The following is a 22,761-nucleotide window of genomic DNA, read 5'->3' on the forward strand; positions in this document are numbered from 1 at the left end:
ATTTTTTTCTAGAAATAAGAGATAAAAAGGGGGTAGAGAACGCAGTAGCTGATCACTTGTCCCGTCTCACTCTTCCAGCTTCCATAGATAATTCACCCATAAGAGATACTTTCCCTGATGAGCAACTCTTTGAGATCACGTCGTCACCCTGGTTTGCAGACATTGCAAATTTTCTTGTCACGGGTGAATTTTCGATTCATTGGAATAATCAGGACAAAAGAAAATTTTTGACCGAAATAAATTTTTTTTTTGGGATGATCCTTATCTTTTCAAATACTGTCCAGACCAAATTATTAGGAGATGTGTAGCTAATGACGAATTTATTAGTGTCATTTTCTTTTGTCATACTGAAGCTTGCAGTGGTCATTTCTCTACTAAGAAAACGGCTGCAAAAATTTTACAGTGCGGTTTCTATTAGCCCACCTTGTTCAAAGATTTCCATAACTTTTGCAAAGCTTGCGAGCGTTGTCAAAAGTTAGGTGGGATAACTCGTAGGAATATGATGCCCCTCAACCCAATTTTAATTATCGAAATATTTGATTATTGGGGAATAGATTTTATGGGTCCATTTCCTCCTTCATTCGGAAATTTGTACATTTTAGTAGCTATAGATTATGTCTCCAAATGGATTGAGGCAATTTCTTGCAAGAATAATGACCATAAAACTGTTTTAAAATTTTTAAAAGAAAACATTCTCTCCAGATTTGGAACGCCTCGAGCCATCATCAGTGATGGGGGTTTACACTTCTGTAATAAGTCTTTTGAGGCTTTAATGCGAAAATATGGGATCACCCATAAAGTCGCCACCCCTTATCATCCATAAACAAGTAGACAAGTTGAAGTATCCAATCGATCAATTAAGAATATTCTGAAAAAAACGGTTAACCCAAATCGCAAAGATTGGTCTTTGATTTAACTGATGCACTCTGGGCTTATCGTACTGCTTTTAAAACCCCGATTGGTATGTCTCCGTACCGTCTTATTTTTGGCAAACCTTGTCATTTGCCTGTGGAATTGGAGCATAGGGCCTACTGGGCTATTAAGAGATTTAATTTTGATATGGATAAGGTTAGTTCACTACGCAAACTTCAACTTATTGAACTAGAGAAAATCAGGAATGAAGCATATAAGAATGCTCGAATTTATAAGAACAAAATGAAAGTCTTTCATGATAGAAATATTATAAGAAAAATATTTGAGCCTTCCTAGAAAGTTCTATTGTATAATTCAAGACTTCATTTATTTTCAGAAAAATTGAAATCTAGGTGGACCGGCCCGTTTATAGTTAAAACTGTTTATCCTTGTGGAACCGTTGAGATAGAGAATCCAAACAACGGTAATATTTTTCAAGTAAATGGCCAATGTTTGAAGTTATTTTTGGACAACTATACCCCAGAGGTTGAATCGACCAATCTGGGAGATCCTGTTTATCAGGATTGATCTCTATATCTGCTAGAGATCTTCTGTTTGTATCATAATTTGTTTCTCTTTCATTTTCTGTTGATATGACAATTGGTGAGCAACAACAGTGTGCAGTCATTCTATCAAGTAAATTCTAACCTTCAGCCTTATTATCCTTCATACAATCATCAATGCCATATTTCATGCATTCATGTTACAACATTGGGGACAATGTTGAATTTAAGTTGGGGGGAGAGATTACTGTATATTTTTTTTTATTTATCATACCAATTGTCATATCTTTGAAAAAGAAAAAATAATAATAATAAATATATATATATATTAATAATAATAATAACAAAAATATATTTTGTTGCATTTAATTACCACTTTAATTTTTCTAAGCAAATAAACATGTGCAACTATTAAGGCAAGGAGCACATTATGACTTATTAGAGACCTATTATTAGATTCCCACACAAGTATTCAATGATAATAGAAAAGCCTCAGGAGTTCACTTGTGTTACCTATTTGTTTGTTGACCTTATTCGCAAAAGAAGTATGAGTGTCCTTGTCCTAAAGTTTATGATTTGGTTTTCACATAAAGATAGAGTTTGAAATTCCCGGCTATATCACCTGGGTGCCTTATGTTCTGACCTTGGTTCACCTATAGTCACAATACAGTCACGTTATATATACATATATATATATATATATATATATATATATATATATATATATATAAAGAGAGAAATAATACAGTTTGTCTTCACTAAGTAACCGAGCCTCTTGCCTACAAAGCAGCGAGTGTTCGCATAAAAAGGTAAAAATGACTAAAATAAGTGACTAGTCTAGCCTCGTGGCGTAGTCTGGTTCGAGTAATTAAGTCTGAGGGGTGTTTCACCTAATGCCTTGAGCCAACTGGATCAAGAGTCATTGATCCAAAGCTCGTTACATGGACCTTACTAGAGCCTAATGGAGTTGGACTATTGTAGTCACTGTGCAAAAAAAAAAAATTATTATTAAAATAAACATGAGTGAGTTAGTTAAATTAAAACCAAGTGACATATGGATGACTGGTTTGATTCCATTGTTTTAGAACTCTGTGTACCTAGGATGTCTAGTTGGGATTGATAGCTTCATTTTTATGTGCGAACCATTCTGGACAATTAACATGTGATATTCAGAAAATTTAGTGGGTCGGGATCTAACAAATGGTAGTTAATACTTGTGAATTTGAGTAGTGCACCTAGAACTCAAGCGGTACCCAATTGTGGTGGAAGTATAGGTATTCTGAGACGTCACATTTACATTTGCCTTAAGGGTTGCTATGTTTTAGAGGATCTTTTAACTTAAAAATGATGTTTGTGGGTAACATCACTGCAAATCCTCACGAGATAACACTCGTCCACTAGGATAACTTAGGGGTTTAACGGCTTATTGTACACGCTAAGTGCAATCGTAATGCTCTACGAAAGTGAGTATTTATTTTAATTCATGCATATTGATATATATTAATAAAAATAAACAACACTTTTGCACCCTCATTTTATCATTTTCACACTAAATTACTAGAGACTAGCAATAAGCTAGTTGGGGGGTTTGATGAGAGCACAAAAGTGCAATCTTCATACCATCTTAATTAGTATTATAGCTAATCATTATTGATAAAATTGATTAATTAATGTTTTATTTGTGTTTGAGTGTAACTAATCCAAAAGACTCAATAACATTGGGTTTGAGTCCAATGCCCGGCAGCCCGAGCTCAACAAATCTCCAGCCTGCCGATCGCATGTCCCAGCCGCGTGTATCACGCATTTGCATGCATCAGAACACGTCCAATCCAACGCCAATAGGAGTCGTCCCAACGCGTCCGGGTCTTCCGAAGCTACCCAACAACCGCTTGGCTTCCCGTCTCCCTTGCTTCGGTAAGAAGCATCCAACCTGAAGCAGCTCCACAATTCGTTCTTTCATCCCCAACGGTTTCGTCTGTGTGGCAACGTCTCAAGCAACCGAGACTCTCCCAAACCGGCTCTTTCTTTCATCCATGAAGCAACACCCCAACGGCCATCCACGTTTCCTTCATCCCATTCACCCGTGGCTTCCAAGCAACAGCGGAAGCGTTCCAGCAGCCGAAGAGTCACAAGCGATTCGACTTCATTCATCCCGCGTCTCAAGCAACCGGATCATCCCCAAGCTGCATCTCATCCGTGGGTTCTGCATTCAAATCCATGCATTTCAGGCGCGTTCTAGTCTTCCCATCATCCATCTGAGGAGTCTTCTCAACGTCAAAACGAATTCCCAACGACAGCATTTCGTTCGTGATTTCCCAGAGCACTCTGTTTTCTGAATAGAAGAAAGAAAAAAAAAGGATTTATGCTTTATTTTAGTTATTCTTGCTAATCCTTTTTATAAAAATGCTTCCATCTCATATGAGTAGTTAAACCTCTTTTAGCTAAGGCTAGGGAAAAGCCTAGTATTTTTTTTATGTATTTTCTTTAATCATCAATGGGATTTCAATGTTAGTGATTTGATTTATGGTGCAGTAGATTTATAGAAATGATTTCAAACTTATATATTTTTTTGATTTGTTATTTCCTTCGGGTATAACAGATACTTAGAAATTCCTGTAGTTTAAAATAGAATTACTGCAGTGCTGCCCATAAAACTAAATCTATTTTATTATGATTAATTGGTATTTTCACCACTCCACTTTCTGATTAGGTCTTCATTCAGATCTAACTGAGATAATAGATGATTTTAAGAAAAGCATGATGAAGTGCTAGGCTGAATCCTGATGTCGTAGTTATATTTTTGTCAATCCGAATATTATTTAGCCTTTAGTTTTTGTTCACTGTCAAATCCTTGTGGATTCGATCTCGGACTCATCGAGAATATTACTTTGCTACACCCTATACTTGGGGTATTCTACATTTAATTTCTCTTTTAAAAAGAGCAAACTTAAAGACGTAGCAAAAGGCATCATAAAACAAGACGTCTGCAGAGCTTCCATTAACCACCAGAACTCTTTTTACATCATAGTTAGCGATGGTAAGAGAAATCACTACAGCGTCGTCATGGGGAGTTTCAACACCCTTTAGATCCTCATCGAAGAAGGAGATAATTTCCACAGTGCGCGGACGTTTTGAAGGGGCTCCTTCTTTTTGGCCCGATGTCTCAGGCATTCTCGCCGTCCTCCGCCAATGGTGTGAATAATGCCCGCGACGGGGCGACTGTTGTTCTGCTCTTAGGCGGCTCACGATTCTGCTCCTCGGGCACCCTCCTTTCAGGTTGGCCGGTAACAAACCAGTTCAGCCGTCCATAGCGGATGAGCACCTCAATTTCATTACGAAGCTGATAATAGTCCTTCGTATCATGGCCGTAGTCTTTATGGAAGCGGCAGTACTTGTCCGAGCACTTTCGTGGAGCCGAAGACCGCATCTTTGACGGGGTTTGGAGGTAGCCTCGACCCTCTATCCCCATGAGGATCTCAGCTCGATGCATCTAGGCAAGCTTTGTCCCTCTAAGTGATTGATGGGAGACAGTTTCTGTTCGAGGAAAGTGGATTTTAAGTGGGATCTTTGCTACACGCATCGTGATCCCTTCACTTACCTGGGAGCTTACTTGGTCGACTAAGGTTACTAGACCGGATTGGAGGCTTAGGTGTCCTCTTCAAACCAGTTAGGAGCTGTCTAGAATTTTTAGGAAAACATTAGAAATTATTGGGTGATGTTTAATTTTAATTAAATTTTTGTTAAGGTGTTTGTTTAGATCTCTTTTAGTGGTACTTGTACCAACCTAAAAATAATAATAATAATAATAATAATAAATAATAAAAAATAATAAAAAATAATAAAAATAAAATTTCAGTATATGCTGTTGTGGGATTGAGATAAAACGAATAGATTATTTCGAGTTGAATCAAAAGATAAAAATTTAATTGTTCAAAATTCAAATAATCCAATGGAAGTTAATAATAGTAATCAGGGAGATAATGAATTTCAAAATGACTTACCTATTGGAATGTTTCGTGATTATCTACAACCCACTAGGACCAGTACCCCATCCTGTATGGTTATTCATACTGCTGCGAGAGCTTTTGACATGAAACCAGGAATAATCCAATTACTTTCAAAGTTTCACGGACTTGACTCTGAAAGTTCCTATTTGCACCTGAAAGAATTTGATGAAGTGTGTTCAACACTTCATTTCAATGATGTCACTGAAGAGGTAGTTAAGCTTAAGTTATTTTCTTTTTCTTTAAAGGAAAAAGCTAAGTCATGGTTATACTCCTTAAGGCCTAGGACCATAGCTACCTGGCAAGAAATGACAAGAGAATTTTTAAAGAAATTCTTCCCACCACATAAAACAAACACACTTAGAAGAAATATCATGAACTTCGCACAAAAAGATAGCGAAACATTTTTTCAGTGTTGGAAAAGATTTAAGGACCTTCTACTTGCTTGCCCACATCATGGTTATGAAATTTGGAGGGTCATTAGTTTCTTTTATGATGGTTTGTCCTCCAATATGAGACAATTTGTAGAAATGATGTGTAACGGTGAATTCATGAGTAAGGAACCAAATGAAGCTGGGGATTATTTTGATCTTTTAGCATAAAATGCACAAGCTTGGGATACAATAGATAAAAATGAAAAATCTAAAATAGCACCTAATGCAAAAGGAGGAATATATCTTATTAAAGATGATAATGATGTCAATGTAAAAATTGCTAATCTGACTAGAAAGGTTGAAGCCATGGAATTAAGCAAGGCCAATATAGGAAAAGCATAAACTATTGTTGACAGTATATGTGGAATTTGCGAGAGTAATGCACATGTGACCAAGGATTGTCCTACAATCCCTGCTTTTCAAGAAATGTTGCATGATCAAGCAAATTTCACCAATACTTATAAAAGACCATTTTCAGAAACATATAATCCTAATTGGCGAAACCATCCTAACTTTAGTTGGAGACATGGACCCACTGCCAATGAATCTCAAGGAAATTCTATTCCTACTCCTTATGTGCCACCATATAAGAAATCCTTTGAAGATACATTGCAAACCTTCATGCAAGGGCAGACTCAGATAAATCAGAATACAATGCAATCACTCCAAAAACTTAAAAATTCTGTAGGTAGAATTGAGGCTCAACTCAATGTTAGGGAAAAAAGGACATTTCTAGCCCAACCTCAATCTAACCAAAAGGGTCAACATAAGGTTCATGAAGCAAGTTCATCCCAACCAAAATTTGAACAAGTTAAGTCTGTCACAACCCTTCGTAGCGGAAAAATAATTAACAAAGAAATTCCGACAAAAGATGATAAACCTGAAAAATCTATTGAAAAGAAGGATGAAGATGATAATGAACAAGATGATCCAATACCCCATCACAAGATAGTTGCTCCATTTCCTCAGCGCTTGCTTGCAGCTAAAAAGGAAATACCTAACCAAGAAATTCTGGAAATCTTTAAACAAGTAAAGATTAACATTCCTTTATTAGATGCGATTAAGCAGATCCCATCTTATGCCAAATTTTTAAAAGATCTTTGTACCATAAAGCGAAAGCTTTATGTACAAAAGAAAGCTTTTCTAACTGAACAGGTGAGTGCTATTCTCAAACATAGCACCCCACCTAAGTATAAAGATCCTGGTTGTCCCACCATATCTTGCATCACAGGAAACTTCAGGATACAACGAGCCCTTCTTGATTTAGGTGCAAGTGTTAACTTACTACCCTTTTCAGTTTATGAATAGTTAGGACTTGGTGAACTAAAACCCACCAAGGTTACTCTCCAACTTGCCAATCGATCTTTAAAGATACCAAGAAGAGTAGTCAAGGATGTACTTGTCCAAATTGATAAATTCTATTTTTCAGTCGACTTCATAGTATTAGATACCCAGCCTGTCATGAATTGTACCACTCCTGAGGATGATAGTGTTATTTTGATGATTAACAAGCATTTAACAAGAGTATGTTATAAGTTAAAACGATACTTCATTTATAAGTCTGTTACTCTCAGTATATTTATATAAATTGATATAGATACATTTCATTGTTTATTTGAATGAATCTAACCTTGAGATGCAGCAAAGTGTGGATTGAGTCGACCCAAAGGATGATTGGGTCGACCCCGGCACATCAAGAAATCATTTGGCACACTTCTGCAAAAATGGCACTGATGAACAGTGTGTTGGGTCGACCCAAGGAAAGCATGAGTCGACCCAAACATCAAGATCCTCAAAACAACTCAGAAAATGGTTCTCTGGATTTACTGAGAGGGTCGACCCAAGATGAAGTTGAGTCGACCCAAGCTTGAGTCGACCCAAACCCTGTGTGGGTCGACCCAAAGGCAAGACAGAAAAGAAGACAGAAAATGGTTCTCTGGAATTACTGAGAGGGTCGACCCAAGAAGAAGTTGAGTCGACCCAAGTGAACTTTGAGTCGACCCAAAGAATGGTTGGGTCGACCCAAGGGAAGGAAGGCTGAATTTCAAGTTTCTGTATTTTCTGAGAGAGTCGACCCAAGGAATGTTTGAGTCGACCCAAGTGAAAGTTGGGTCGACCCAAGGACAGGTTGAGTCGACCCAAGCACGGGCAGAAGCATAACGGCTAGTTGTGCAGAAGTGCTTTTTGGACTCCCAACGGCTATAAACGGCTAGTTTCTTCAATCCAACGGTCAGGAAGGACTATTTGGAGGTTGGAGAAGTATTTAAGAGGGAGTATTCATCAGAGGAAGCAAGTTTTGGAAAATACATCAAGTGCATTCAAGAGAGAACCCTAGCAAGGCAAGCTTCATCCAAGTGCTTCATTCAAGAATCAAAAGAAAGTGGTTGAGCAGATTCAAAGAGTCATCAAGAGCTCCATCCATGTCAAGAAGAGAGAAGTCACATCAAGCGATAAATATTCTCTAAACTCTTCTTTGTAGATTATATTGTTATATTTGCTCATCTAGGAGTTTAAATCTTCTTTCTTTGTTTATTAAACTACTTGTAAAGGTTGGTTGGTTAGCCCGCAAAACCAACGGAATAGGTTGATTGGTGAACCCGGAAAACCAATTGTAAAGGTTCGTTGGTGAGCCCGAAAAACCAACATAGGTTCGTTGGTGAGCCCGTAAAACCAACATAGGTTTTTGGTGAACCCGGAAAACCAAGGTGTAAAGGTTTTTGGATTGTGAGCCCGGAAAACAATCCAACTGTAATCCGCAGGATTATAGTGAATTCCCAAGGGGTCGCTTGGGGAGTGGACGTAGGTGCTAAGGAGAGCACCGAACCACTATACTTCTTGTTGTTTGTATTGTGATTTGTTTAAGTTCACTAACTCATCATTTAACACAAGTAAGATAGTTAAAATTAAAAGAAACCAATTCACCCCCCCCTCTTGGCTTGTCACCTTGGGCAACAACTCCAGTACCTGTCATCTTAGGCCGCCCATTTCTAGCTACTTCCAATGCTTTGATCAACTGTCGAAATGGAATAATGAAAATGTCATTCGGAAATATGACTATAGATTTTAATATATTTAACATTTGCAAACAACCCAATAATGACAATGAAAATGATGAAATTCATGGAGTTAATCTGATCGATTTCATTGTAGAAGATGCTCTTGTCCTATCTCTTTCTTCCGATCCTTTAGACACATGCCTAACTCATTTTGGAAATGCAGATATAAACCAAAATTTTAGAGAAATCAGTGCTATATTAGATTCAGCTCCTTTGTTGGATATGGATAGTTGGAAATCTCGTTTCGAAGAGTTGCCTCCACGCAACAATAGTCCTTTACCATCTATATTCAAGCACCTAAACTTGAGCTAAAACCTTTGCCATCTGAGCTCAAATACGCATACCTTGGTCAAGAAGAAACTTTTCCTGTGATCATATCATCCCAACTCGAACAAAGTCAAGAATTAAAATTGTTAGAAATTCTCAAAGAGCATAAGGGAGCAATAGGGTGGACAATTGCTGATATCAAGGGAATTAGTCCCTCAATTTGCACTCATAGAATCCACCTAGAAGCTGATGCCAAACCTTCTTATCAACCTCAACATCGATTGAACCCAAACATGAAGGATGTGGTTAGGGCAGAAATTCTGAAACCTCTGGATGCGGGTATGATCTACCTAATTTCAGATAGTAAATGGGTAAGTCCAACCCAAGTGGTTCCGAAAAAATCTGGTGTTACTGTAGTCAAAAATGCCAACAATGAATTAGTTCCAACTAGGATCCCAACTAGTTGGCGTGTATGCATTGACTATAGAAAACTTAATTCTGTCACTAGGAAGGATCACTTTCCTCTACCTTTTATTGATCAAATCTTAGAAAGGTTGGTAGGTCATAAATTTTATTGCTTCCTAGATGGCTATTCCGGTTACAACCAAATTGCAATTGATCTTGAAGATCAGAAAAAGACCACTTTTACATATCCTTTCGGCACTTTTGCTTGCAAGAGAATGCCATTTGGATTATGTAATGCTCCTGCAACCTTCCAAAGATGCATGCTCAGTATTTTCTCTGACATGGTTGAGCATTTTTTGGAAGTCTTTATGGATGATTTTTCGGTTTTCGGCTCCTCTTTTGAAAACTGTGTGAACCATTTAAGGCTAGTCTTAATTCGGTGTGAGGAGAAGAATCTAATCTTAAACTGGAAAAAGTGCCATTTCATGGTAACTAGGGGAATTGTTCTCGGGCATGTCATTTCATCTGAAGGGATTGAAGTAGACAAGGCTAAAATTGACTTAATTGCTAATTTACCCAACCCAAAAACTATCAAAGATATACGCTCATTTTTGGGTCATGCAGGATTTTATAGGAGATTCATTAAATATTTTAGCTCAATATCTAAACCCTTATGTAATCTCCTTCAAAAGGAAACCCAATTTGCATGGTCTGAAGAATGTCAAAAAACTTTTGATAAACTTAAAAACTTGCTGACCTCTGCTCCCATCATGCAACCACCAGACTGGTCGCTTCCTTTTGAAATCATGTGTGATGCTATTGAATATGCAGTTGGGGTAGTTTTAGGGCAAAGAAAGGAAAGGAAGCCTTATGTTATCTACTATGCAAGTAAGACTTTAAATAGTGCACAAATGAATTACACCACTACGGTAAAGGAACTACTTGCCGTAGTATTTGCCCTAGACAAATTTAGGTCTTACTTGATTGGATCCAAAATCATTATCTACACTGACCATGCTACCCTTAAGTACCTTCTTTCAAAAAAGGATGCTAAGGCGCGCTTGCTTAGGTGGATTCTTCTACTCCAAGAATTTTTTTCTAGAAATAAGAGATAAAAAGGGGGTAGAGAACGCAGTAGCTGATCACTTGTCCCGTCTCACTCTTCCAGATTCCATAGATAATTCACCCATAAGAGATACTTTCCCTGATGAGCAACTCTTTGAGATCACGTCGTCACCCTGGTTTGCAGACATTGCAAATTTTCTTGTCACGGGTGAATTTCCGATTCATTGGAATAATCAGGACAAAAGAAAATTTTTGACCGAAATAAATTTTTTTTTATTGGGATGATCCTTATCTTTTCAAATGCTGTCCAGACCAAATTATTAGGAGATGTGTACCTAATGACGAATTTATTAGTGTCATTTTCTTTGGTCATACTGAAGCTTGCAGTGGTCATTTCTCTACTAAGAAAACGGCTGCAAAAATTTTACAGTGCGGTTTCTATTGGCCCACCTTGTTCAAAGATTTCCATAACTTTTGCAAAGCTTGCGAGCGTTGTCAAAAGTTAGGTGGGATAACTCGTAGGAATATGATGCCCCTCAACCCAATTTTAATTATCGAAATATTTGATTATTGGGGAATAGATTTTATGGGTCCATTTCCTCCTTCATTCGAAAATTTGTACATTTTAGTAGCTGTAGATTATGTCTCCAAATGGATTGAGGCAATTCCTTGCAAGAATAATGACCATAAAACTGTTTTAAAATTTTTAAAAGAAAACATTCTCTCCAGATTTGGAACGCCTCGAGCCATCATCAGTGATGGGGGTTTACACTTCTGTAATAAGTCTTTTGAGGCTTTAAGGCGAAAATATGGGATCACCCATAAAGTCGCCACCCCTTATCATCCACAAACAAGTGGACAAGTTGAAGTATCCAATCGATCAATTAAGAATATTCTGGAAAAAATGGTTAACCCAAATCGCAAAGACTGATCTTTGATTTAACTGATGCACTCTGGGCTTATTGTACTGCTTTTAAAAGCTCGATTGGTATGTCTCCATACCGTCTTTTTTTTGGCAAACCTTGTCACTTGCCTGTGGAATTGGAGCATAGGGCCTACTGGGCTATTAAGAGATTTAATTTTGATATGGATAAGGTTAGTTCACTACGCAAACTTCAACTTATTGAACTAGAGAAAATCAGGAATGAAGCATATAAGAATGCTCGAATTTATAAGAACAAAATGAAAGTCTTTCATGATAGAAATATTATAAGAAAAATATTTGAGCCTTTCCAGAAAGTTCTATTGTATAATTCAAGACTTCATTTATTTTCAGAAAAATTGAAATCTAGGTGGACCGGCCCGTTTATAGTTAAAACTGTTTATCCTTGTGAAACCGTTGAGATAGAGAATCCAAACAACGGTAATATTTTTCAAGTAAATGGCCAATGTTTGAAGTTATTTTTGGACAACTATACCCCAGAGGTTGAATCGACCAATCTGGGAGATCCTGTTTATCAGGATTGATCTCTATATCTGCTAGAGATCTTCTGTTTGTATCATAATTTATTTCTCTTTCATTTTCTGTTGATATGACAATTGGTGAGCAACAACAGTGTGCAGTCATTCTATCAAGTAAATTCTAACCTTCAGCCTTATTATCCTTCATACAATTATCAATGCCATATTTCATGCATTCATGTTACAACATTGGGGACAATGTTGAATTTAAGTTGGGGGGGGAGATTACTGTATATTTTTTTCTATTTATCATACCAATTGTCATATCTTTGAAAAAGAAAAAATAATAATAATAAATATATATACATTAATAATAATAATAACAAAAATATATTTTGTTGCATTTAATTACCACTTTAATTTTTCTAAGCAAATAAACATGTGCAACTATTAAGGCAAGGAGCACATTATGACTTATTAGAGACCTATTATTAGATTTCCACACAAGTATTCAATGATAATAGAAAAGCCTCAGGAGTTCACTTGTGTTACCTATTTGTTTGTTGACCTTATTCGCAAAAGAAGTACGAGTGTCCTTATCCTAAAGTTCATGATTTGGTTTTCACATAAAGATAGAGTTTGAAATTCCCAGCTAGATCACCTAGGTGCCTTATGTTCTGACCTTGGTTCACCTATAGTCACAATACAGTCACGTTATATATACATATATATATATATATAAAGAGAGAAATAATACAGTTTGTCTTCACTAAGTAACCGAGCCTCTTGCCTACAAAGCAGCGAGTGTTCGCATAAAAAGGTGAAAATGACTAAAATAAGTGACTAGTCTAGCCTCGTGGCGTAGTCTGGTTTGAGTAATTAAGTCTGAGGGGTGTTTCACCTAATGCCTTGAGCCAACTGGATCAAGAGTCATTGATCCAAAGCTCGTTACATGGACCTTACTAGAGCCTAATGGAGTTGGACTGTTGTAGTCACTGTGCAAAAAAAAAAATTATTATTAAAATAAACATGAGTGAGTTAGTTAAATTAAAACCAAGTGACATATGGATGACTGGTTTGACTCCATTGTTTTAGAACTCTGTGTACCTAGGATGTCTAGTTGGGATTGATAGCTTCATTTTTATGTGCGAACCATTCTGGACAATTAACATGTGATATTCAGAAAATTTAGTGGGTCGGGATCTAACAAATGGTAGTTAACACTTGTGAATTTGAGTAGTGCACCTAGAACTCAAGCGGTACCCAATTGTGGTGGAGGTATAGGTATTCTGAGACGTCACATTTACATTTGCCTTAAGGGTTGCTATGTTTTAGAGTATCTTTTAACTTAAAAATGATGTTTGTGGGTAACATCACTGCAAATCCTCACGAGATAACACTCGTCCACTAGGATAACTTAGGGGTTTAACGGCTTATTGTACACGCTAAGTGCAATCGTAATGCTCTACGAAAGTGAGTATTTATTTTAATTCATGCATATTGATATATATTAATAAAAATAAACAACAATTTTGCACCCTCATTTTATCATTTTCACACTAAATTACTAGAGACTAGCAATAAGCTAGTTGGGGGGTTTGATGAGAGCACAAAAGTGCAATCTTCATACCATCTTAATTAGTATTATAGCTAATCATTATTGATAAAATTGATTAATTAATGTTTTATTTGTGTTTGAGTGTAAGTAATCCAAAAGACTTAATAACATTGGGTTTGAGTCCAATGCCCGGCAGCCCGAGCTCAACAAATCCCCAACCTGCCGATCGCATGTCCCAGCCGCGTGTATCACGCATTTGCATGCATCAGAACACGTCCAATCCAACGCCAATAGGAGTCGTCCCAACGCGTCCGGGTCTTCCGAAGCTCCCCAACAGCCGCTTGGCTTCCCGTCTCCCTTGCTTCGGTAAGAAGCATCCAACCTGAAGCAGCTCCACAATTCGTTCTTTCATCCCCAACGGTTTCGTCTGTGTGGCAACGTCTCAAGCAACCGAGACTCTCCCAAACCGGCTCTTTCTTTCATCCATGAAGCAACACCCCAACGGCCATCCACGTTTCCTTCATCCCATTCACCCGTGGCTTCCAAGCAACAGCGGAAGCGTCCCAGCAGCCGAAGAGTCACAAGCGATTCGACTTCATTCATCCCGCGTCTCAAGCAACCGGATCATCCCCAAGCTGCGTCTCATCCGTGGGTTCTGCATTCAAATCCATGCATTTCAGTCGCGTTCCAGTCTTCCCATCATCCATCTGAGGAGTCTTCTCAACGTCAAAACGAATTCCCAACGGCAGCGTTTCGTTCGTGATTTCCCAGTGGTTCACGTTTTCTTCCCATTCAGCCGATCCAACTCCCTCCAATCTCATCTTCTGTAACATCCGAAAATCCCTGCATCCCTTCAAGATCCATCCGCAGGCTTCATCCTTGAGGGGAGGGAGGGAGGAAAACAGAATATAAAAGAAGCCAGGCGAGAGAAGACCAGGGAGAGGGGGTTCCATTCAACTCCAAGCTTTTAATCCAGTAAAGCCTTTTATTCCTTTTGGAACCGACTACATCCCCCTGGGAGAAGCCACGAAGGAAGGGGCCATTTGGGAAGAGAAAGGAAGCCAGGGAACCATCGGAAGGGAAAAAAAAGAAAACAGAGCACTCTATTTTCTGAATAAAAGAAAAGAAAAAAAAAAGGATTTATGTTTTATTTTAGTTATTCTTGATAATCCTTTTTATAAAAATGCTTCCATCTCATATGAGTAGCTAAACCTCTTTAGCTAAGGCTAGGGAAAAGCCTAGTATCTTCTTTATGTATTTTATTTAATCATCAATGGAATTTCAATGTTAGTGATTTGATTTATGGTGCAGTAGATTTATAGAAATTATTTCAAACTTATATATTTTTTTTGATTTGTTTTTTTTTCGGGTATAACAGATACTTAGAAATTTCTGTAGTTTAAAATAGAATTACTGCAGTGCTGCCCATAAAACTAAATCTATTTTATTATGATTAATTGGTATTTTCACCACTCCACTTTCTGGTTAGGTCTTCACTCAGATCTAACTGAGATAATAGATGATTTTAAGAAAAGCATGATGAAGTGCTAGGCTGAATCCTGATGTCGTAGTTATATTTTTGTCAATCCGAATATTATTTAGCCTTTAGTTTTTGTCACTGTCAAATCCTTGTGGATTCGATCTCGGACTCATCGAGAATATTACTTTGCTACACCCTATACTTGGGGTATTCTACATTTAATTTCTCTTTTAAAAAGAGCAAACTTAAAGACGTAGCAAAAGGCATCATAAAACAAGACGTCTGCAGAGCTTCCATTATCCACCAGAACTCTTTTTACATCATAGTTAGCGATGGTAAGGGAAATCACTACAGGATCGTTATGGGGAGTTTTAACACCCTTTAGATCCTCATCGGTGAAGGAGATAATCTCCACAGTGCGCGAACGTTTTGAAGGGGCTCCTTTTTTTTGGCCCGACGTCTCAGGCATTCTGGCCGTCCTCCGCCAATGGTGTGAATAATGCCCACGATGGGGCGACTGTTGTTCTGCTCCTTAGGTGGCTCACGGTTCTGCTCCTCGGGCACCCTCCTTTTAGGTTGGCCAGTAACAAACTGATTCAGCCGTCCATGGCGGATGAGCACCTCAATTTCATTACGAAGCTGATAATAGTCCTTCGTATCATGGCCGTAGTCTTTATGGAAGCGGCGGTACTTGTCCGAGCACTTCCGTGGAGCCGAGGACCGCATCTTTGATGGGGGTTGGAGATAGCCTCGACCCTCTATCCCCATGAGGATCTCAGCTCGAGTGGAAGAAAGGGGAGTATACCTCCCGAACTTCGGAAGGGGAGCATACTTGCTGAACATCTGGGCCGGAGACCTCGGGTCAGCCGGGCTCTGGGGCCGGAGAGGATTCTTCTCATGCCGAGGAGATCGGCTCCTTGGGCGGGAGCACTCCTCAAGGCGTTTCTTCTTCATCTTAGCTGGCTGCTCAGCCGCCTCACGTCGAAAGGCCATGGCTTCTTCAGTCTTGGCGTACTTCCGGGCCTGGGCCAGTATTTCTATGAAGTTGACGGAAAAACTCTTCTCAATGGAGAAGAGAAATTTGTAGGATCGAGCTCCAGTCTTTAATGCTGATATGACGATAGATTGATCAAGATTGCGAATCTTCCATGTAGCCGAGGTGAAGCAATCGATGTAATCTTTTAGAGGCTCCCCTTCCCTCTGCTCAATAGCGAAGAGGGAGTCTGAAGTTCCGTGCTAACCCCGGTTAGCAGCGAAGTAGGTGGTGAGCTGCCTTTCCAACTGTTCGAAAGAGAGAATCGAATAGGGTTTCAGCCCGGAGAACCAGAGGCGAGCTGCTTTGTAGAAGGTTGCTGGGAAGGCCCTACAAAGCAGGGTATCTGTGGCTCTTTGGAGAGCCATGAGAGCCTTGTAGCTCTTCAGGTGGTCCGAAGGATCGAACAAACCGTCATATGGTTCCATTTGGGGCATCTTGAACCTCTGGAGGATCGGCTCGTCTGCGACCGATCGCGGAAACGGAGAGTCGGTCGTAAAGTCGATGTCCACGTCACGCCTGGGAGCCTAGTATCGGAGCGTTTGGATCTGTCGCTCCAACTTCTCGACCTTTCTGTTGAGTCCCGATGGGGATGCTGTTGCCTGTGGTCGGCGGGGCCTCTCCGGCTCTTGTCGACACTGCAGGCGCCTCGACACGGGGCAGACCCTGCCTCCGACTGCTGCTCCCGCGACCGGGGGTTAAACTTCAGCACCGGCTTCCAGGATGACGACGGCTTGGTGAGCTCTCCCAACTCGAAGACTGGACTCGATGGGGACCTTGACGACGGCGGGGCTCCCTTTCGCCCGCTGTATAGTGTCTGACAGGGGAGCGATGCCGCGGGTGACATCCCGTGGACTCGCACCCACGGAGAGGGGGCGCAGATTGGGCCCCACTTCATTGCAGACCCTGGACAACGGCGGTCAGAGTTTGAACCTGTTGAAAGAGCAGGTCAAATCACTCTGGCTGGATTTGCAGGACTTGGTTCGCTGGCGTACATACTGTAGAGGGTGGATTTTGACGAGAGTGGCCAGATAGCGAGGCCCGGCTGCTCGATGCACTCGGAGCTCCATGACTCCTTAGCCTCATGATCATGACTCAGGCTCTTCCTCTAGCGCCAGAAATATTGTGGTTCAAATTTGGCCCGAGGGTGACATGCTGGTGGAGCTGACGGAGTCGCCAATTGTTGGAAGGAGAAGACGGGAGCCACCTCCTGCGCGATGGCTGCGGACCTGCACAAAATCTCACCGGTGTTTTCGGTGAGGGCCCTCCGACGATCAAGTTAGAGTGGGATAAAGTTGGTCCAGCCAAAAAAGTTCCGTAGAAGTTACCTGACCGAGCTATTTATAGTCTCGGTGGAGTGGCTCAGGTAGCAAAGGTACTGTCAGCCCTCATCATGAGGGGGCGTGGTTTGAGCCGGATGGCGCGCAGCTTAGACTGGCTGATGGCGTGCAGTACTATCCGTTTTTGAGAACGGTAGGGTGTTGACAGTCACGGCAGGATATGGCCGGAGTAGTCAAGGTGTCGTCTGACTGCTGAAGACCGGTTATGGAGACGTGATACAGTAATGTTGTGAAGTACGGCCACGTAGGTGGACGTAGGTCCGCACATGAGTGCTGTCGTTGGCAAAGCCGAGCTCGTTAAGTAGTCGCGTCATACGTTTGACGAGGTCGGCTCGGCGGGTGTTGGGAGTAGCTTAGCTTGCTAGATTCCGAGGCATGCTCGGTGGAGCGCCCAGAGCTCGAGGGTCGGGGCGTACTGCTGGCGTAAACGCCCCGAGCTTGGTCAAGGCGGGTCGGCAAATGTCTGGATGTACCTCGAGCTTGGTCGGGGGAGTCGGCGAATATCTGAAGTTGGTGGAGCTTTTGGCGGAGTCCCGAAGTCGAGCTGACTCTGAGCCGAAGTGAAGATTTAGCTGATTGTCGTTGTCGTTTACTGGGCCGAAACTGGGCGGCCTTTTAGTTGTAGGCTGGACGATCCATTTTTCCCCCTATCACAATCAACATAGTTCGAAAATATGCTTAGCACAAAAGGATCAACCTGGCAAAATAGCTAATTAAAAAAAGAAGAATTAGTATATCTTGCCAAAGTAGAAATATGTTAAAAATCTTATAATACATATTTAGTAGTAGACAAAAGTTGAATTGTAGCATAATTATTGGTCCTAATTTGCTGGTAGCCGTCTATTTTGCATGACAATAAGTCTAGAAAAATTGTCGTATATTCTTTCTTCTTTAGAGAAAAAGAGGAATAGTCCCCAATTTATTGAGATAATAAAAAAGTATGAAATTGTCGTATATTCTTTCTTCAGAGAAAAAGAGGAACAATTTCCAATTCATTGAGATAATAAAAAAGTATGAAATTGTCGTATATTCTACATATATTGATAGATTTATGTTACAACTTTAAAATAAATGCCTTATCCTCTGCCGAGATAATTGGATTTCCATTCAATTTTGTTGGAAGACCTAACCTTGCATTGGGTATAAAAAAATGAAAATGAATATCCCAGTACCTACGGCTCTTGCTACTACAAGGTCTAGGGTAGTTGAAATATACATAGTTTACTCCCATATGCAGAAAGATTGTTTTTGCATTTTGAATCTACGACACTCAAGTCAATGGAGCAACTTTAATATTATACCATGGTCCACCTTTTATTGGGTATAAAAGAGTGAGAAGAAAAATATAGACATTGCATTAAAGAAAAGAACATGAGTTTTGCCTCACTACCTTTATATCTTCTAAGTATTTGTCATATTCATTAAATCTCAACCTTCTACTTGTAGTGGGGTAACACTGATATTTAATTTGTTGAACTAGTATAGTTAGTTAAGTGATTTAAGTAATTTTAGTTTCTCTTGGCATAGGAAAGCAATTGATCATCTAACTAGTGCAAATGATCGACTATTACTACTTATGTGATAGAATACTTAGAACTTTTATGGTTCAATTTTTTTCTTTTTCACTTTTCTCTCTCTTGTTTTTTTTCTTAGAACTCATCAAATTACCGGGGTCCCTCCTTCCCCCTCCTCTCTCTTCAACCCCCCGCCCCTCCCCTCTCTCCTTCAAACAGAGGGCATGAGCTATGTTGGCCATGGCTTGTTAGAGCTAAGCATATCGCATCAATGGCTATAGGAGGGGGTATTTGATAGAGAGAGAGAGAGAATGAGCAGGTGTTTTAGGAGAGCAAAAGAGCAATTGTTGGTATAATATTTTTCGAATGAAATGGTATGGTAAACCGATCAAGGAGCAGAGCTTGTTGATAATGGTGAAGGGCTTCGAGAATCTAAATTGACTAATTTCATGAAGACTAGATATAATTACGGTCTAATTGATACCTTGCACTGGTACTTTCATGTCATAAAGTGGTGGCCAATTTAAAAAATTCCAACTATTTACTTGAAAGGTATGGATAGAACAAAAAATGTGAGTATTAAATCATCTTCATAGGAGCATAAGATAAACCACGGGAAAAATATAGATATAAATTGAAGGAATTCATTTAATCCATAAAATGGTTGGCAGTGGTGGCACTTAATTAAAATCATCAATAAATATCTCCTCCATATCATATGTAAGTCATATTTACTATTGAGAACAATAGTCTAACAAAGGTAAATACCTAGAAACTTGACTATGAACAACTACAATTGTCCTCTTAAAACTCCTAACCTCTTTTTAAATCCCTCACTGATCATATTATTTGAGACTAAGATCTTTGCACTATATTTCCTTGACAACAAGTGTTGATTTGAAATACAAGAAAGGCCACAAATCTCTTGGTTATTAAGATACACATACTTGCAAAACATATCTAAAACAACTCTAGTGCCATAGGAATTTTGAACTTCTAGATTTATAGTCCTTCCCATCCTTTTTAGCTTCTTCATTGCACCTTCTCGTAACTCCTTATTTACATGAGATGATACAAGGATTCAATACCCAATCCTACGAACAATATCCAAAATATGAAATCTTTCGCATGGCATGAATAACAATTTTTTGAACAGTGAAAATTCATAGCTTTCTTGTCTTTAAACTTTCTCAATCAATTTTGTTATTCTTCCCCAATGGTCGATCATTTTTTTCTTGTCTAATTATTTCTTAGTTTAGGACTTGTGAGAATATCTATAACCCTAACCCTAGACATGATTTTCCCTTCTTGTTTTGCCAATGATGTATATAATTCCTAGACAAGGAATATGGTTCAATGTAAGGAATAGTGTGGTAGCCTCACCACCAAGAACTCATATCATATCCAATGCCTAACGGTGGGACCGAGGTATAGGTTAAGGCCAAAAAAAAAGGACGAGGAGCATCAGAAAGGAGTTCCGCCGGGGCCCACTGCCCCGATGGGGCTGAACGGAACCGAAGGACGCTTGCAGTAGTGGGATTCATCGACGCGTTTCGTCTCCTGCCTCCACGTGGTGCCTCTTTCTCAAGGTGGACGCTGGACCCCACAGAGCCATTTAAGATTCCAACTTTAACGTGGGGCCCAACAGGTAATGAAAAATAAAAAAGCTGCTAATTTGTACCATAGCGATCTCCCCCCCCCCCCCCCCCCCCCCCACTAATTGTTTCAAACTAATTTAAAAATTAAATTTTGTTGGGATTTCTTTTTCTTTTCAAAAAAATAAAAAGGACTACAGCAGGCACTTGTTCTCCAAATTATTCTAAAGTTCTTGAATTTTTCTGCATTTTGATCAAGGATGGATGATTAGTTAAATCAATCTATATAAAGTTGAAATATCTATTTAATCTCATGGTCTACTTATAAATCTTATATTATTAATTCTAAAAAATTGATTACCTATAGAGAAAATTATTATTAAATCATATGCTTTTGGCACTATGCACTTTTGTTGGCAACATGCTAAAGCTAGTTTGATGTCATTCAGTTCTTTCTTTGATAATATTATATTTATTTCTTCTATTATTATTTTAGTGTAAAATTTAATATTTCAAAATTAATATTTTTATTAACTTTTAATCACTGATATTTTAAAAAATAAATATTTTTATGTTTAATATAAATTATTCAAAATTATTAATTTTCTTAAAATTTTGTAACATAAGTTTCCTTCCATTGCACCAGAAAACAATAATAATAATAATAATTCATGAACAAATCATTTATAGAATTCAAAAGCTTCTTATATACCAGCGTCGTGATAAACTAAAGTTGCATTTGCCGCTTCTTTTTTCTAGCTTGTTTTTACATGAAAGTTTTATAAATAATTTAATAATTGCATACATTCATAGTTTTAATCATCTAATAATTTTTTTTGAAATTAGATTTTTTTTCCGGCCAATTCTAAATAGTTACCTTAATAGTGATAATTGGAGAATGCCAAACTAACTATGGAGGAAATAGGCTGCTCAAAAATATTCAGTGGATTAATAGTTGGGTTGGAACAAGAGTTGCGTTTGGGTCTTCTATTATTTCCCGGTGCATTGTTTCCGTTTGCGGGGAATGGAGGTACTAGATTCCTTGGTATGGTGGGGTCCAAATTATGGGCCAATGTTAACAATATCATGTGGGCCTTCTGATGGAAGCTTTTTTAGCTTGTCCAGTGTTCACTTGTACTCCCGTCAACATCATCTCCGGAGCTTGCTTGACTCCTTAACTCGTTAACAGATATGACTTGGAATTTTCTTTTATATGTTTTGGATACAAAAATATGATTTAGCTTTGGTTGGCGTTATCCCCTAACAAAGAAATTATATCTACATCATGCAGCCATGCATCATACCGGTCACCATTTTTTTTTTTTTTTTATAGACCCGATTCATTGTACGCTCGTCTCGATGATTGGCCTGCACGAAAGAAATAAACTGGTTGGCACGGTGCAAGGAGTATAATTTGCCCTCGGGAAGAGATGTTCTTGTAGCCACTAAGGTGGTAGCACGGTTAGAACAGCGCTAAGATTCCATCGGAGTGGTTCAGTTTCAAAACGAGTGGGCGTCGATTAAATATGAGGACCAGATGCCTCCCGCCTGGTTTGCCCGATGGAGTTGCTATTTGGTCCGCCGATACTGAGGTGGTGTTGGAATGACGTACACACACGTAAGGCATGGGTCAGAGAGGGTATGAGTAAAGGATGGTCATCTCGTCTACTCGCATCGAATATTTCCTGATAGAAGGGGGTCCAATGGGGGCTGCTACGCAGGCGGGGTTTCATCCCCCCCCCCCCCCCCCTATCCCTAAGAAAAAAAAAAAAAAGAAAAAAAAAAAAGAAGGAGATGTTCTTGGAGGCACAATTCAATTTTACACAAAGCATACTATTCTGATTTGAATAATCTAATTTAAATATCTTGAATTTTTTTATAAACACAAAAATATTATAAAAATATACATAGTATGTTTTGGGAGCGAAATATGTTATTTTAGATTCCACCTATCAAATTTTATAACTAGAATATTCGTACCTCCTCTCTTCACGAATATCTATAAAAAATAATATCCAAGTATATCTTTATTTATTTTTCACTTCTATCTTTTATTTACGTTGTTCTTCAACTCTTATTCATATTGGACTTATTGTTCAAAAAAACCTCCATTCATCGTTTATCTACGTCCCAACAAATTGCACTTTTTTAAAATTTAAAAATAAATAATACTCTTTTTCTAATTTCATGGATT

The sequence above is a fragment of the Phoenix dactylifera genome, chromosome 2 (genome assembly GCF_051530095.1).
Source record: "Phoenix dactylifera cultivar Ajwa chromosome 2, Ajwa_hap1_PhDact_Kaust_v1.1, whole genome shotgun sequence".
Lineage (NCBI taxonomy): Eukaryota > Viridiplantae > Streptophyta > Magnoliopsida > Arecales > Arecaceae > Phoenix > Phoenix dactylifera.